The 13,349-nt window shown below is 47.9% G+C and overlaps 1 long non-coding RNA gene across 2 annotated transcripts in view; it reads left to right on the top strand.

The window, feature by feature from the left end:
* The window catches only part of LOC121674809, a 35,145-nt gene extending 23,349 nt beyond the window's left edge, over positions 1 to 11,796 (top strand). Inside the window, exons 1-4 of one of the 2 annotated variants that reach the window (XR_006019848.1) lie at positions 1,563 to 3,762; positions 7,204 to 7,529; positions 9,269 to 9,429; positions 9,999 to 11,796. This is a non-coding gene — a long non-coding RNA (uncharacterized LOC121674809). Of the gene's footprint in view, positions 1 to 1,562; positions 3,763 to 7,203; positions 7,530 to 9,268; positions 9,430 to 9,998 lie in introns of those variants that run through there. The other variant, XR_006019849.1, reaches the window with a different exon arrangement.
* Positions 11,797 to 13,349: the final 1,553 nt, after the last annotated feature.

Genomic DNA, 13,349 nt, shown 5'->3' with positions numbered 1-13,349 from the left:
CTTTGGAGGGGTGCAGGGATTCCCATCCCCAGAAAGCCCCACTGCTGCTGCTGGGGGCTCGGGGAGAGCTCACTGCCAGGGAAGCAGCTCCTGGCAGAGCCTGCACCAGGAGATGACATCCAGCCCATCAAGTCAGAGCAAATTGCTTCTGTGGGGACCAAGAGCTTTACACCCAAAGGGGTATAAAAGCAGGCATGCCATGGCCCAGGCTCCCTGGGGATGTGTGTCTGCAGCTTCCCAACAGGGAATGGGGGGAACGATGTCAGTACTCATGGTCCTGATTCACCCAGCTTCCCAGCCACGGCTCTCACTGTGGCTCTGCTGGTGGTTCCTAAATGATATTTTCTGTTAAAACCACCAAAGCCATTAGGGGGCTTGTCTGGAACTCAAGGGGTTCATCCTTGTGAATGAGCACCTCTGGGGTGGTGCTCATTTCTATAATGACTGAGAATATGTGCTATGGCATCTACTGGAATCTAATTCCAACCTCCCCCCTTCCACGGCAGGGGGGTTGGAACTATTGAGTTCTCTTCCAACGCAGGCCATTCTATGATTCTATGATCTACAGCGATTATTCTACTAAGACTGAGATAGCCACTAAGATAAAGATATCCATTCAGTAGTTACAGAATGCACAGTTGCTCTGCACTGCCTGAAATTTCTTACTGGGCTGGTCTTTGGCATTTTTGCTCCTTTGCCAGTCCAAGAGTATGAAGATTTAAGTAAAACTGTCTATGGGAATATTTAACTTTCTCCACTTCCTGTGGATTGTGCTTTTATTATTGTTTTTAAACACAGCTAACCCAAGTTCACCTCTGTATGTAATGGAGCAAAATTACTCCTAGCTCCTCACAGCTTCATCAGGGGTGTGAACGTAGCGTCAGCACAGGCTCTGCCTCCAAGAAGTTACATAGATAGATGTGTGTGTATATGTATATATATATATACACACACATATATATATGTTAGCTAGCACAGGTGTTCTGGGGAGAGAATATGATATTTTTTCAGCATTTAGATTGTCTCAGTATCACAGTTATCAAGAGACAAGATATAAAAGTGGGACATGTGGGATATGCCCAGCCACTGCCCTGGAGGGATGTCTGCTGAGATAAGGAGATTGAGCAATCTCCCAGCAGGACTCCCTGGAAAGGCAACTACTTTTGGGTCATGGAGAGGAAAGGTAGACCCACAATCCTTTGGGAGACCCTATGCAGATCGTTCTGTAACCCATTGGTCTATCCCAGACCCTCTGTAATCCATTGGTCCCCTTGCTGATCCCCTGTATCCCTATAAAAGACCAGTTCGCCTCTGTAGAGAGAGAGAACTCGTCCCTGGCCTTCCCTTCACTGGAGGGGACCCGCAATAAAGCTCCCTTCATGTGGAACCAGCCATACGGGTCTTCTCATCTCTCTCTCCGGTCTGGTTTGGCCTAGAGGCTGCCCTGCAGAGGTGAGCTGAAATCACGAGCTGATATCACTAAAGAGCTGACAGCCTCTCCAAGGGCCCCTCTGCCAGCAGCTGAGAGGAAGACACTGGACCCCGGGAAGGCGATTCCTTTCGGGACCATCTCCCCGGACCGGTCACCTCTTCCTGGGTCACAGCCTCGGAGCCCTCACCAGCTGTAATAATGACATTGCCATGTCTGCCTTTTACCCCCCCTTCCTGTGTCCACATGTCTAATCTGGCCTTTCCTCTGGGTTTCTTCACTGCCTTTTTCTAGAAAGACCGAGGGATTTTCTAGTTCCTCTGAAGCACAGAGATGACCCAGTGATGGCTTAAAGCCTCTCAGCCTGTGTGGCAATAGCACCAGCACCAAGAGCACCTGCAGCCCATCCCTGCTTGTGGGAGCAAACCCCACAGCACTGGGTCCCAGGGGACTGGGGCTGGGAGAGATAACTGCAGCTCGCTAAGCCAGAATTTCTCAGGAATCAGAGCACAGCCCAGGAAACAGCACTTCAGAGCTGAAAAGTATATGTGTGGGTAACATTATTGTTTCTTTTCTCGCTGTTGCTGGCCTGGCAACCTTACCTGCCCTTAGTGCACTTCCTTCAACTGAAGCAGGAGGCCAGAGATGACCCTGTAAGGTGAGGATGTGCTGCCGAGGAACCAAAGCCAGCAGCCAGGTCAGGAGCTCGCCTGCTCAGAGCACACTGCATGTGTTTGCAGAAAACCTGAGCCTGTGGGAGCTCAGGGGGCTTCCTGGTCAGTCCCTGGGATTCACATCAGGATGATGAGAGCACATGTGTTATGGCAAAAATATCCTGTGCAGTTGAGCAAACTTTGCCAAAGTGTTCTCAGGAGAAGAGAGTGATACAGTGCAGAGCAGCAAGACAAAGGGATATCTGGGCTACTTAGAGCTGGAATGGAGTTTTGGGTAATATTATTAATGGTGTAATGCTTTTTTTAGTGAAGCTTGTGGAGGAATATCTTTCTATCTAATGGAATAACTGTCATTATTTCCTGGCTCTGAAATATTTCCAGTCTCCTGCAGTATGACATGTACTGGAGAGGTCTCAGGGATTGCCTGTTTGCGAGGGCAGTGAAAGGCCAAGGCTCAGGGAATGGAAGGAAATAAGAGAGGATTGAGAGGCTCTAATATGAACTTAATAGCAGAAAATGCATTTTTCCAAAACTCCTATTTTTTTTAATAACAAAGATTAATTAAGGATAAAAATCCCTGAAATACACATCATTTGAAAGAGATCAGCTGGGAATGAAGCTTTAGCAAAATTGTCAAAAGACTAAAGACATAATTTATCTCTGCAACACAGCTGAGGTGCAACAAAAAATGCATTCTGCTGAGCACTGAAAATTAAATTAAGTCATGCTTGTGTGAGCATTTGAACATCACTGGAATAAAACCCTGGGGTTTTGTAAAAGGCTTGGATACTAAAGTCTTTGGGATGGCTGTTGCAGGATGGGCTTGCCTGGTCACAGGCAAGCTGCTGCTCCATCAGTGGATCACAGTGAATGCACCCACAGTGGCTGCTGAGAACTGAGGGATGCAATGGCTTGGAAATCACCATCCCTGGAAGGGTTCAAAAGCCGTGTAGATGTGGCACTTAGGGATGTGGTTTAGGGGTGAATGCAGTGGTGCTGGGTTAGCAGTTAGACTCGATGGTCTTAGAGGTCTTTTCCAACCTTAATAATTCCTGCTGGTCACCCAGACTTCCAGGCCTTTGGTGAGGACCTTGTCCTCCTCAAAAGCTGCCACCATCCCTAGTGATGTGCAGGGCCGTTGGTGGCTGCCTGATGCCTTCCACAACCTTCTCCTGGAGCTGCAATTTCACAGTGTAGCTCAGAACAACAAACACTTGCAAGGTACATCCTTCAAGGGGGTCCTTGTGGAGCCTTCCCTGAACTGAATTGCACCTCCTGGGAAAAAAAGAACTGTAATTCCTTTCTCCTTTTCCTTTTTTCATGGCAAGCAATTCATTCGCACACCCAGTAAGAGCAAGGACTCGGAGAGGCAAGACCATTTACGTCCACCCTCTTGTGCTGCTGCACGGCAAGCAGCAGCACGGCCCTGGTGAGGAGCTGGCGGTGCCGGCCCCCCTGCCATGCGAGGTTCGGAGCATCCGGGCCTGTGCATCCCTACGTTTAAGCGAAACCCGTTGCCATGGTGACAGCGGGGCTTACTAAATATGGCCTGTGATACCCAAAATCTCGTGGGTGGCAACAGCGGAGGTGCGCGCAGCGTCCCTGCCGACGCCAGAAACCTGTTGGTGGGGCTCACCACGGGGGAAAGTGTTTGCACTGGTGAGTGAACGAAGCCCCTGCTCTGCTGCTGGTGTTAATCGTGGGTTGCTGATTTTTACCTTCCGCAGCGCCCAGGGTGCTCCCCAGATCGTGCAGACCGGCTCGGGGCCCTTGCGCTGCGGCTGATAAGAGGCTGCAGTAGATTTATCTTAGGGGGGATTTGCAGCCTTTTACTCCTTGACGTGGCAGGGTTCCTTGCTTAAAGCGACGTAGTTATTCCCGTGCTTAGCTGTAAAGGACTGCATGGAGGGAGGGCGAGATTACACCTGATACAATTATCAGTCTTGTAATTACAGGCAGCAGCCCCAGACACCCTCCTGGATTTACTGTACGAATCTAGTAAGACTCAGGCATGGGAGTGTTACAGGCTAAGGCGAACTGTGTTTCCCAGGCCTTTTCCTGCAGCTTTCGGCGAGAGCTGTGGTGTGAAACTCAGCGATGTGCGTGAAGCTGGAGGGCTGGCCGTGCGTGTGTCCATCCGGCTCCGCTCGGCAGTGTCCCGCTGAGGAGAGGCAGGAGGGTCACACGCTTGCGTCCCCATGATGCTCGTCCCTCCCAGGCGCGGGGGCGGCGTTTGCTCGCAGGACCTGGGAGCTGTTCGGTGCTGTCTGACCATCTGCACAGCTCTCACGCTGAGCTGGGGGTTGTAGGAGCAGTAGGACGTGAGTCCACAGTGCCCCCAGCTCCCTGCGACAGCCTGGGCAGCTTCTGCTCTTCCCTCCCCTCCCTTCCCTTGCACCAACAGATCTCGGTGCAAGGCTTCCCACAGTGTGGGGCAGGATACGGGGGTCCAGCCCCCACTGCCAAAAGGCTCCCCTCAGGTTTTGGAGCCAGCAAGGCAGCCCAGCAGGAGCCACACACTCATCTCTGCCAGCTGTGGGAGATGCATGTGGGATGAGATGGAGCTGGAGCATATAGGGAAGAAGTGCAAGGTGAGGATCCCCTATGCCTCGATACATGCAAAGGAGAAGGGAATACATCAGTGGTTACAGCTCCTGCTTGAGCTGTCTCTCAGAGCTTCCCAGCTTCTTGGAGCAGCCAAAACTTTCCTAAGACAGATTTCCTGAAAAATGATAAATAGCTCATTCTTGAGGTATGAGGCATTGGGAGAAAAAGGGCAAGGAGTGAGAAATCTGATGCTGCAAAACTTCCAGAAGCCATTGCAGTTGATACATAACAAACCTAGAAGCAAAGGCAGAGAGGGAGGGAAGAAGACATGAGGCAGCCCTGCAATGGGCAGCTGCTTGCTAGAAAACGAGAGAGAGGAAAGGGGAGCCAGGCACACCAGTTTTGCAGGTAAAAAACACGTATCCGTAAAGAGAGGTCAGAAACAGGATTTGCTCAGATGGTATGAAAGCCATCGGGGACATCCACCCTCGACAGCTGCCCCAGCACAGGGCTGGTGTCTTCTGTGCTGGGTCTGGTCTCCAGGTTGGTCCAGGGCACTTGGCCAAGTGTGGGGTACATGGGGCTGGGGCTGTGCTGTGGCTGGTAGCATCTAAGGGGGCAGAGAAGAATTTGGTGGGAACCAGGGAGGGAGCCTGGAGGATGGAAATCACATATCACCCTCATTTTCATTTCACAATGGAGGCGAGGAGGTGTCTTTTGGAGGTTGGAGGTGGTTGTACTTTTTAAATACTGAGTGAAATGTGAAAAATAAAATTGTTCCTGGTCCTACACCCTCGGAATGATTTCTGTTGGTATTTAATCCCGCTTGTGTTTCCCTACCCACCATGTTCTGTTTTTTCTCTGTACTTTTGGGAAAGCGGTGGGAAAGCAGCAGGAAAGCAGCACACCGCTAATTACAACCCAAGGCTGTTTGGACAGAGGGGAGGGAGGCAAAGAGAAATAAATAAGTAAATTAAAAGTCCCATCATCATCTGAGAATATGGGTCCCACTCTTTGCAAAGCCCACAGTGGGTTCCAGGGAGATTGGAAGTTATTGGTAGCAATTTGTCCGGAGTCTGGCTGGCTCAGTGTTGGACTGGTGGCAACATTTGGTCTCCATCGTTTGCACTGCTGAGACAAGATAAAATGTGTCAGTGTCAGGGGTCTTGTTTGGGGACAGCTGCATGGCCAGGGGGTGCATCAGCCCCAGCTCTGCAGGGGCAGAAGGAGCTTTTTGGGGCAGTTGCCAGTTGCAGGGTGGGACAGGTAGCTGCTGCTGTGATGCCCAGGGAAGCACCATGTGCTGCACACTGCGTGTACTGGCAGGGTTTGCTTTTATGGCAGGCATATCTCAAGAGCTTATGTTTAAACTTCCAGGCTCTCTTTGCATCTGTGTGCTGTTGGATTGCACAGTTGTATCCTTCATTAAAAACAAATGTGAAGGCACCTGAGCTGCCTCTGGGCAAGGAGTCAAGCCTTGGTAACAGGAGCATGAGGAATGAGGGAGGGAGCAGTGGTGGACATGTGCATCCCCAGGATGCTCCTTTTGCTTCCTCCCCACAAACTCCTGGTGTCTTGGCTGGTGGGGCTGGCAAGAGGGAGCTGTCAGTGGATGCAGGCAGGGGCTGCTGCTGCCCGCATGGTTCCCACTGCCAGTCAATTAATTAATAAAGCTTTCTGGCACCTTATCAGATCCACAATTCAGTCAGTTTAGGCTCCCTGCAGTAAGTAATCCATGACTGTTTTTATTCACTTTTCTTTCTGGCTGCAGGTCCCTTAGCAGGCTGCCTCAGCCCAGCAAAAAAATCAGGCAAATTGTTCTCAAAATGGGTGTGGTGAGTGTTTCCCCTGCCCAGTGCTCTGCCTTGCAAGTTCAGCTGAGCTCTCTGGACATCATCTCCTTAAGCCCATCACCTTGGGATAATTCAGAGCAGTTGTGCAGTGGTCAGCTGCCAGTAGGGTTTTTTCCTCCTTGGGTGGGGTTCTTTTGCTTTGTTTCAGGATTTGGGGGGTTAGGGGACTTCTGGTTGATTTTCATGAGGTCACATTGGCACAAGTGGCTGGTGGAGGAGGGGAGAACATGCACTTTCTGTGGGACAGTGGGGAGGCACTTTCTGTGGGACAGCATCTGCTCACTTCCCTCTGTCAGGGAGCACAGAACTCACAAGGGTTCTGGGGATAATGGAGCTTTTTCCACACACTCCTTCCCCCATGCCTGGTAGCTCTTGTAGAGACTGTCCATTTCTTTGGCAAGGAGCTCTGCAAAAGCTGTGCTCCTTAGGGGTGTGCTGGTGATGCCCATTTCCATTTCTGCCTCCAGAGGCAGCCTGGGAGCTGGTACCTGGCTGGTCCCAGTGCCTCTGATGCCCTCTGAGACCTGATGGCTCCTGATGGGTGTATAAACTGATCTGCATAGGGATTAATCTATTCCCAGAAGTTTTCACCACAGTCTGTGTTTCAGTAATCACCAGGGACCACCTGGCACACTGGTGCATGGAGCTGACCCTTCCCATCAACTGTCTCTAAGTTTTCCTTGGGTTTATCTCCCTGCAGGAAACAGAGAGATGTGATGCCTGCCAGCTCATAGCCCTAAGACAGCTTTCCCATCGATCTGCATGGGAAGGGGAACCCGTTGCCCTCAGTTCATCTGTTTGTTTTGAGAGAGCAGTGTTCCCACCACTGCTCTGTCCCTGTGCCAGCCTCTCCACGCCGCAGCCCCCAGTGCGGTGCTGGTGGACCTGCACGAGAGCCCTCCTGGAGACGGTGGTGCTGCTGCCCTGACAGCCCAAAGTGAAGCCGAAAGTGAAGTTTCTCACTGCCATGCAATGAATGAAATATGAAGAGAGAAAAAAACCCTCATCCTGCTTTTGAAAATGAAGGTATTTTCTTTTTTTTTTTAATCTTCAGAAGGCAGAGCACTGGGAGTATTAGATCATTGCTCCTCCATCAGCCTTTTTCTTTTCAGAGAAGAAAGGTGTTAGAGGAGAGAAATGGAAGTCAGTATTTGTGCTTTTCAGTGGAAGAGCGAGGAGTTCAAATCCCTCCAGCCTTTGACATGTACAGTTATTCTTTCGATATCATAAAATCTTGGAGGACTGAAACTACCAATGCTTATGATCATTAATGTTGTTACTAATTACTCGTCTTCCACTAGGTATTAAAAATGCACTCAAGGCTTACCCTTCTGCAGTGTCTGACACAAAAAAAAGTCACTTCTCATTTTCCAGGCCTGTTTTTTCTCATTTGAGTTGCCCTCACCTCAGCTGTGCCACTACAGGACCTGGTTTGAAAAGTTTCCATGCAGTCATATGCCCTGCAAACCCCATCATCTCTTCCCCACTCTCGTGCCTATCCTCCTATCACTGATCTTCTGGTCCCACAGGTCTCAATGTGCAGGACAGACAACACACACACATCCAGAAGTGAGATCTGAGAATTTCCAAGCAGTTAAATAATCATTGGTTTACCCTCAAAAGCAAATTAACATGATTTAAAATGAAACTAATTTGCCTTGAAACCAGCAGATTTATATTCTAGGGCATATGAAGAAACTCAGGGATTTAGTCAACTTGCATGGAAAAAAAAAAAACCAAAACCAAACAAAAACCAAAGGGAAAAAGCCCCAGCTGCAAGCAGTATTAGCTGCCAAAGCCATAATTGTGCAAAGCTGGAAATCCCTTGCTCAGCTGAACCTAGCACACTGGTATAGCATCTTAAGTGAATTAGCTGGCATTGGAAAGCTAGCATTTCTTATAAATAATAAACCAAATATTTTTTTCAAGTCATCCTGACAGTTTTCTTGGAAATCTGAAAATACAATACTTATGTTAACCAGCTGTGTCATCTGGATCAGCATTTTAGTTTTTCAATGGGAATTATAAAAGGTAACATCTGTAAAGCAGCACAGTTCATATAGATTATGAAATGCTGCCTCTAATGCAGAAATACATCAGCTATGAAGTGATAATTTAAAAATCATTATCCCTGTCATTTATTAAAATGTTCATGTTACATAGTAATTTATTCTGTTGTTTTGCCACTTTTCTTGTTGTTGTTTGGCTTTTATTTTTACTTGTTGGTCTTCTTTGCATAGACAGGCTACTCAGCTGCCTGCGCAAAAGCCAGGACACTTGTGCATGCTGTGGGTGGGACTCCCTGGTCTGTGCTTTGGGATGATCCCAATTGCTCCCATAGTCTTGGGTGCATTCATAAATGTTAAGATTAGACCAAAAAAGGAGGCAAGGCAATGTGATCATAGTGTTTACTGAAGGAAAGCTGTTTGATTGTTCTTCCAAGTGTTTTTAGGCTGCAAGGAGCAAGGCTGTTTTGCCAGCATGACTTTTCTCAAGGGAGATCTTTCTACTTCTACCACCCAGACCCTTGGTACCCTCAGATCCCTTCTGCAATCACTGGGGCTTTCAAATTTTGCCACACTGGGTAAACTACCCTAAAGTCTTTCCTTGTCTGAGACTTACAAAATCCAGAGAGGGGCCTCTGTGATGAACGCCGCTGGTGGTTTATTTCCCCTTCTCTATCTGGTAGAACTGTTCTCCAGGACATGCCCCATCCTGAGTAACTCCAAACCCCATCTCTCATGTCTGTGTGTCTCAAACTTCAGATAACAGGACCGAAGAAGTAGGCACAGAAGAAAAATGTCAAAAAGGCCCACAGTGTGGCTCAGTTGGGCACTCTGAACTTGTCTTCTCATCAAGATCTCTCGTCATCTCATCATCATCAAGAGCAGTCCCATCGCCAGATCTACAAGTCCCAGGGTGATATGTAAGTGACTGTGGTTTCCAGAGCATGGCTAGAACTGGTGAGGTTCAGGCGCTGAGATCCCTTTTAAATCTTGAGAGTGGAAAATGGCCGTGGAAATGGAGGCCCCAGAGCAAAACATCAGGGTTATCCTGTGCAGGGTGGTAACAATAGCTGTTAGTAACCATGGCAGATTTAAATTTAATTCCATACCCACATACATTGTCACAACTCAAATTAGAATAGCTATCCCACAGCGATGTGAGAAATCACAGGGTTTTAAAAATACATGGTAATTAAAACTATTAAAAAAAATAAACATTTTTATACCCTAATTTTCCCAGTTCCCCAGTGGAATTGTGGTATTGGTAATTTAAGACTGGGGGGGGAGGGAGAGGAGAAGAAGATGCACGTATCTTAGAAAGTTAATTTGGGTCTGAAGTGAAGGAATCCGTCCTGTTCTACAAAAATTATCAGCAGCTGCAGTTGAAGGATGCAGAAACCACTCTGTCCCACTTGTCATACAATTGTCCACATGGAAACACTTATTTGAGAAGGAGTAATTGAGAGCCTTAATATGAAAATCATTTCAGATTTGCCTCACGGGTGCTGGAACACTGCCCTGGATGGTCTCACCACCTTCCCACCTTCCCCCTCTGCCCTTAAACCAAGCATTGGAAGAGAGGATGATGAGCTCCACAAAAATGAAGATAAGGGCAAAAAATCCGAGCACACCGTCTGTCTAATGCCTGGCGCAGAGCCAGGTTGCCATGCATTTAGAGCAAAGGGTACACGCAAGTATTTATTTATTGATTGAGAAATGGTGCAGTGTTTCTCCGACTCGCTATCAGTTTCCAAATCTGATCTAAATAAACTCTTCCAGTGCGTAAATCCAGGCAAAATGTCATTCACCATATGTTTATTACTAAAACTTGGAGCTTGTTTGCATCAAAGTAGTTTTCACACACAGGCTGTTTGTTACAAAACCTCAGTGAGGCAGGTATAATTAGCACTAGCGCTTGAGGGGGAAAGCTGGGGCTGAGAGCAGAGAAAATAATTTCCTCGCTGCTGCAGAGGGAGTCAGCATGGGGATTTGGATTAGAAACAGCCTTTCCTACCTTCCCATTTTCTTCATGCAGATGGCTAGATTTGCATCTTTTATTAATTTATAACAATTGGACAAATTTTACCTTGCTCATTTCTTAAAGATCTTAAAATGCTTGTAAGACTAGCTTAGAAATATCCAAAACTATGGGCTTCCTACCCAAATGGCCATTACTACCTTGCAAGAAAGAGGTGTGATTAGTTGCTGTATGCCATTTTGCATACAATTAATGCTTATCAGCTGGAACACAAAACACTCCCTGAATACATCATTTATATGTGCTTTATAAGTGATCCATTCTCCTAAAGCTGGCATAACTCATTCTGATGAAGTCATGCAAAGAGCCTCACAGAAATTAGTAGCTAAAGTAAGAGCATTTTGTATGAAACTCCTCCAACCCTTTACATATCACCACTAGGATTATTATCAAGTTCTCAGAGATGCTGGAGTTTCAAATTAAGTTTTTTAGCTCTAAGGAGGCAAAAATAACAGATCTTCTTCCTTTTTTTCACTTCAGTGTTTATATGTGAGCAAACAAAATGATGGGCTGATTTTTGATATTTTCTTGTCTGCAAAACAGACCTATTAAAAGATTAAATTCATGTCCAGATATCCCCCTTTAGGTAAATTCCTAATAAATATGAATCCTAAGCCTAACTGTTTGGAGGCACTTGAACAAGTTATAAAATAATAAAATGCGATCCTGCTGCACATACTGTCCTTCAGCAAGTGCTCAGAGAATTAGAGCTCCTGGTTTGTGGTTTCAAAACAGGCACCTGTGTGTTGCAGTGCCTACCTTGCAATAGAGTTTATGTCTTTCAGAGTTCCCATCGTGTATTGGCTGCTCCTGTTGAATCCAATGGGGTGGCTCTTTGGATCATGCTCAGATGGAGGAAAGGTATTGGAGCCCAGGATTAATTGGTAGCAACTGCAAGTGCAGAAGGATGGTGCGGCTGGTGTGAAATGTATGATGTACACAATGTCACTCAGTCAGGCATTTCCCTGGGTCTTAGTGTAGTATCAAAGTTAAATTAATCTAGTTCCCATTCCCAAGAACTGGAAGCTGGGAAGTTATCAGTAAATGTAAGGAATATTACACATGATGCTACTGTAATTTGGTTATAGAGCATACTACTTTAAAAGCCCTTATGTTACTATTTCAAAAAGCATTTTTAGTGCATCCAAAGAGCTACTTGTGCCTTTACAGAGAGGACATTACCTGTCTTGTTTTCATTGTCGTGCAAAAAAGAAGAAATAAAAGCTAGATAAATTATATTTTCATCAAATTTGTTTCCCTCCTTTTGCATATGCCCTCTGGGGAATTTTCTGCAGCCCAGTGTCTTTGTTTGAAAGACAGGTGTCTGCTAAGGAAGGCAGAAGCCTCCCTTGGAATGGCAGATACAACCCCCTTCCCTCCGAGTTATTATAATTTTGAAATCAAGGGGGCTTTTAGGCAAAGATGTGGAAAACACGAATAACAGTTCTTTACTATTATATATCTATATGTGTATAACCAATCAAACAAACAGCAATAACTCTGGCAGTAACAGCAAACACAAACCCAGTGCCAGCCTTCTCGGCTGTCGGGCCCTTTCCCCTCGGGTGCAGTTCCGCTCGCAGCCGGCAGGGGCGCTGGCGGCTCCCGGTGAGCAGGGCAGGTGCGATGGTTCCCCCGCGGCTGCAGGGGGCGCTCCGGAGCGAGCTCGGGGAGCACGCGGCGCCGGTGCCCTGGGATCCCGGGAAGGGATGGAACAAAGGCTTCACAAACCCCTGGGCAGCTGATCCCGGTGTCCGGCCGGACCCTCAGGAACGGCAGACTGGAGCAGCAGGCTGGAGCAGCAGAGAGGAGCACAAATCCCGGATGGCAGAGGAGGTGTATCCAAACGGGGAACCCCCCCAGAGGTGAGGGCAGGCAGGGTGAGCAGGGCTACAACGTAGCAAAGGCTTGAAGCAGCGGTGAGGCAGGGCGGCCACGGGCCAGCCTCCAGCGGGGCAGGGAAGGTGGGGTCCCGGGGTCTTTATCCGCAGAAGGAAAAAAAAACAGCCGACGAAAAAACAGCTTCCCTCTCCGGCGTTCGGGGACCGAACTGCCCATACACCCAGGTGAAACAAAAGAGTAGCCAGGTGCACCCCACCCTTAGTGGGTAGCTCTTTTGTTTTCCTTAAAAGTACCCAGCAATTTGTCCTCCTAGCAACAGTATGGGGGAAAAATTCCTTTGACAGGAAAAAACCCAGGAGAACTCCTAAAACCCCAACACCCAGAAATGAACCTGCTGGTAGGGCTAAAAACCAAGCAGCATGTCAGGCTTAAGCAGCAAATAGCTCTGATGCTTTTAAGCTTAGCCCATTGTCAAGGCTGGTTTCCACATAGCACCTGCTGGGCTGGGTTATCTTTGCTTTTGGCTGATACTGCAATCACATGGGGAAGAGCCTGGAGCCAGCCCATGAAGCACAGGGTGTTTGCCCCAAATATTCCAGCAGACGGGAAGGTGGGTGCAGGGAGCAGGTTTTGTCTGGGAGTGTAGCTGGGCTCTCCTGGCGGGTGGGCGCAGTGCTGGCCGGGCAGGTGGTGCCTGTCTGATACACTTCTGCAGGGGCAGCTGAGGTTATTCATCAACCCTGTTTCCTTCTTTCCACCTTCTTTACTGCTGTTTTGGTTTTTTTATGGGGTTTTTTCCTCTTTGAGGTATTGAAAGTGACAAAGCTTTCGCTGGTACGTTAGTGCTGCTTCAGGTAAGTGGTTAGCAGGTTAGAAACAACGAAGTTCAGGGGAAGCACCTGGAGTGCAGGTTGTGCTGTCAGCACAAAGGCAGGTAATGGAAGAACAGAGGGAAAAGAT

This window comes from Corvus kubaryi, unplaced genomic scaffold, assembly GCF_017639235.1.
Source record: "Corvus kubaryi isolate FWS band 111438036 unplaced genomic scaffold, C.kubaryi_AGA036_p1.0 71, whole genome shotgun sequence".
Lineage (NCBI taxonomy): Eukaryota > Metazoa > Chordata > Aves > Passeriformes > Corvidae > Corvus > Corvus kubaryi.
This window is presented reverse-complemented; position numbering and strand designations above follow the sequence as displayed.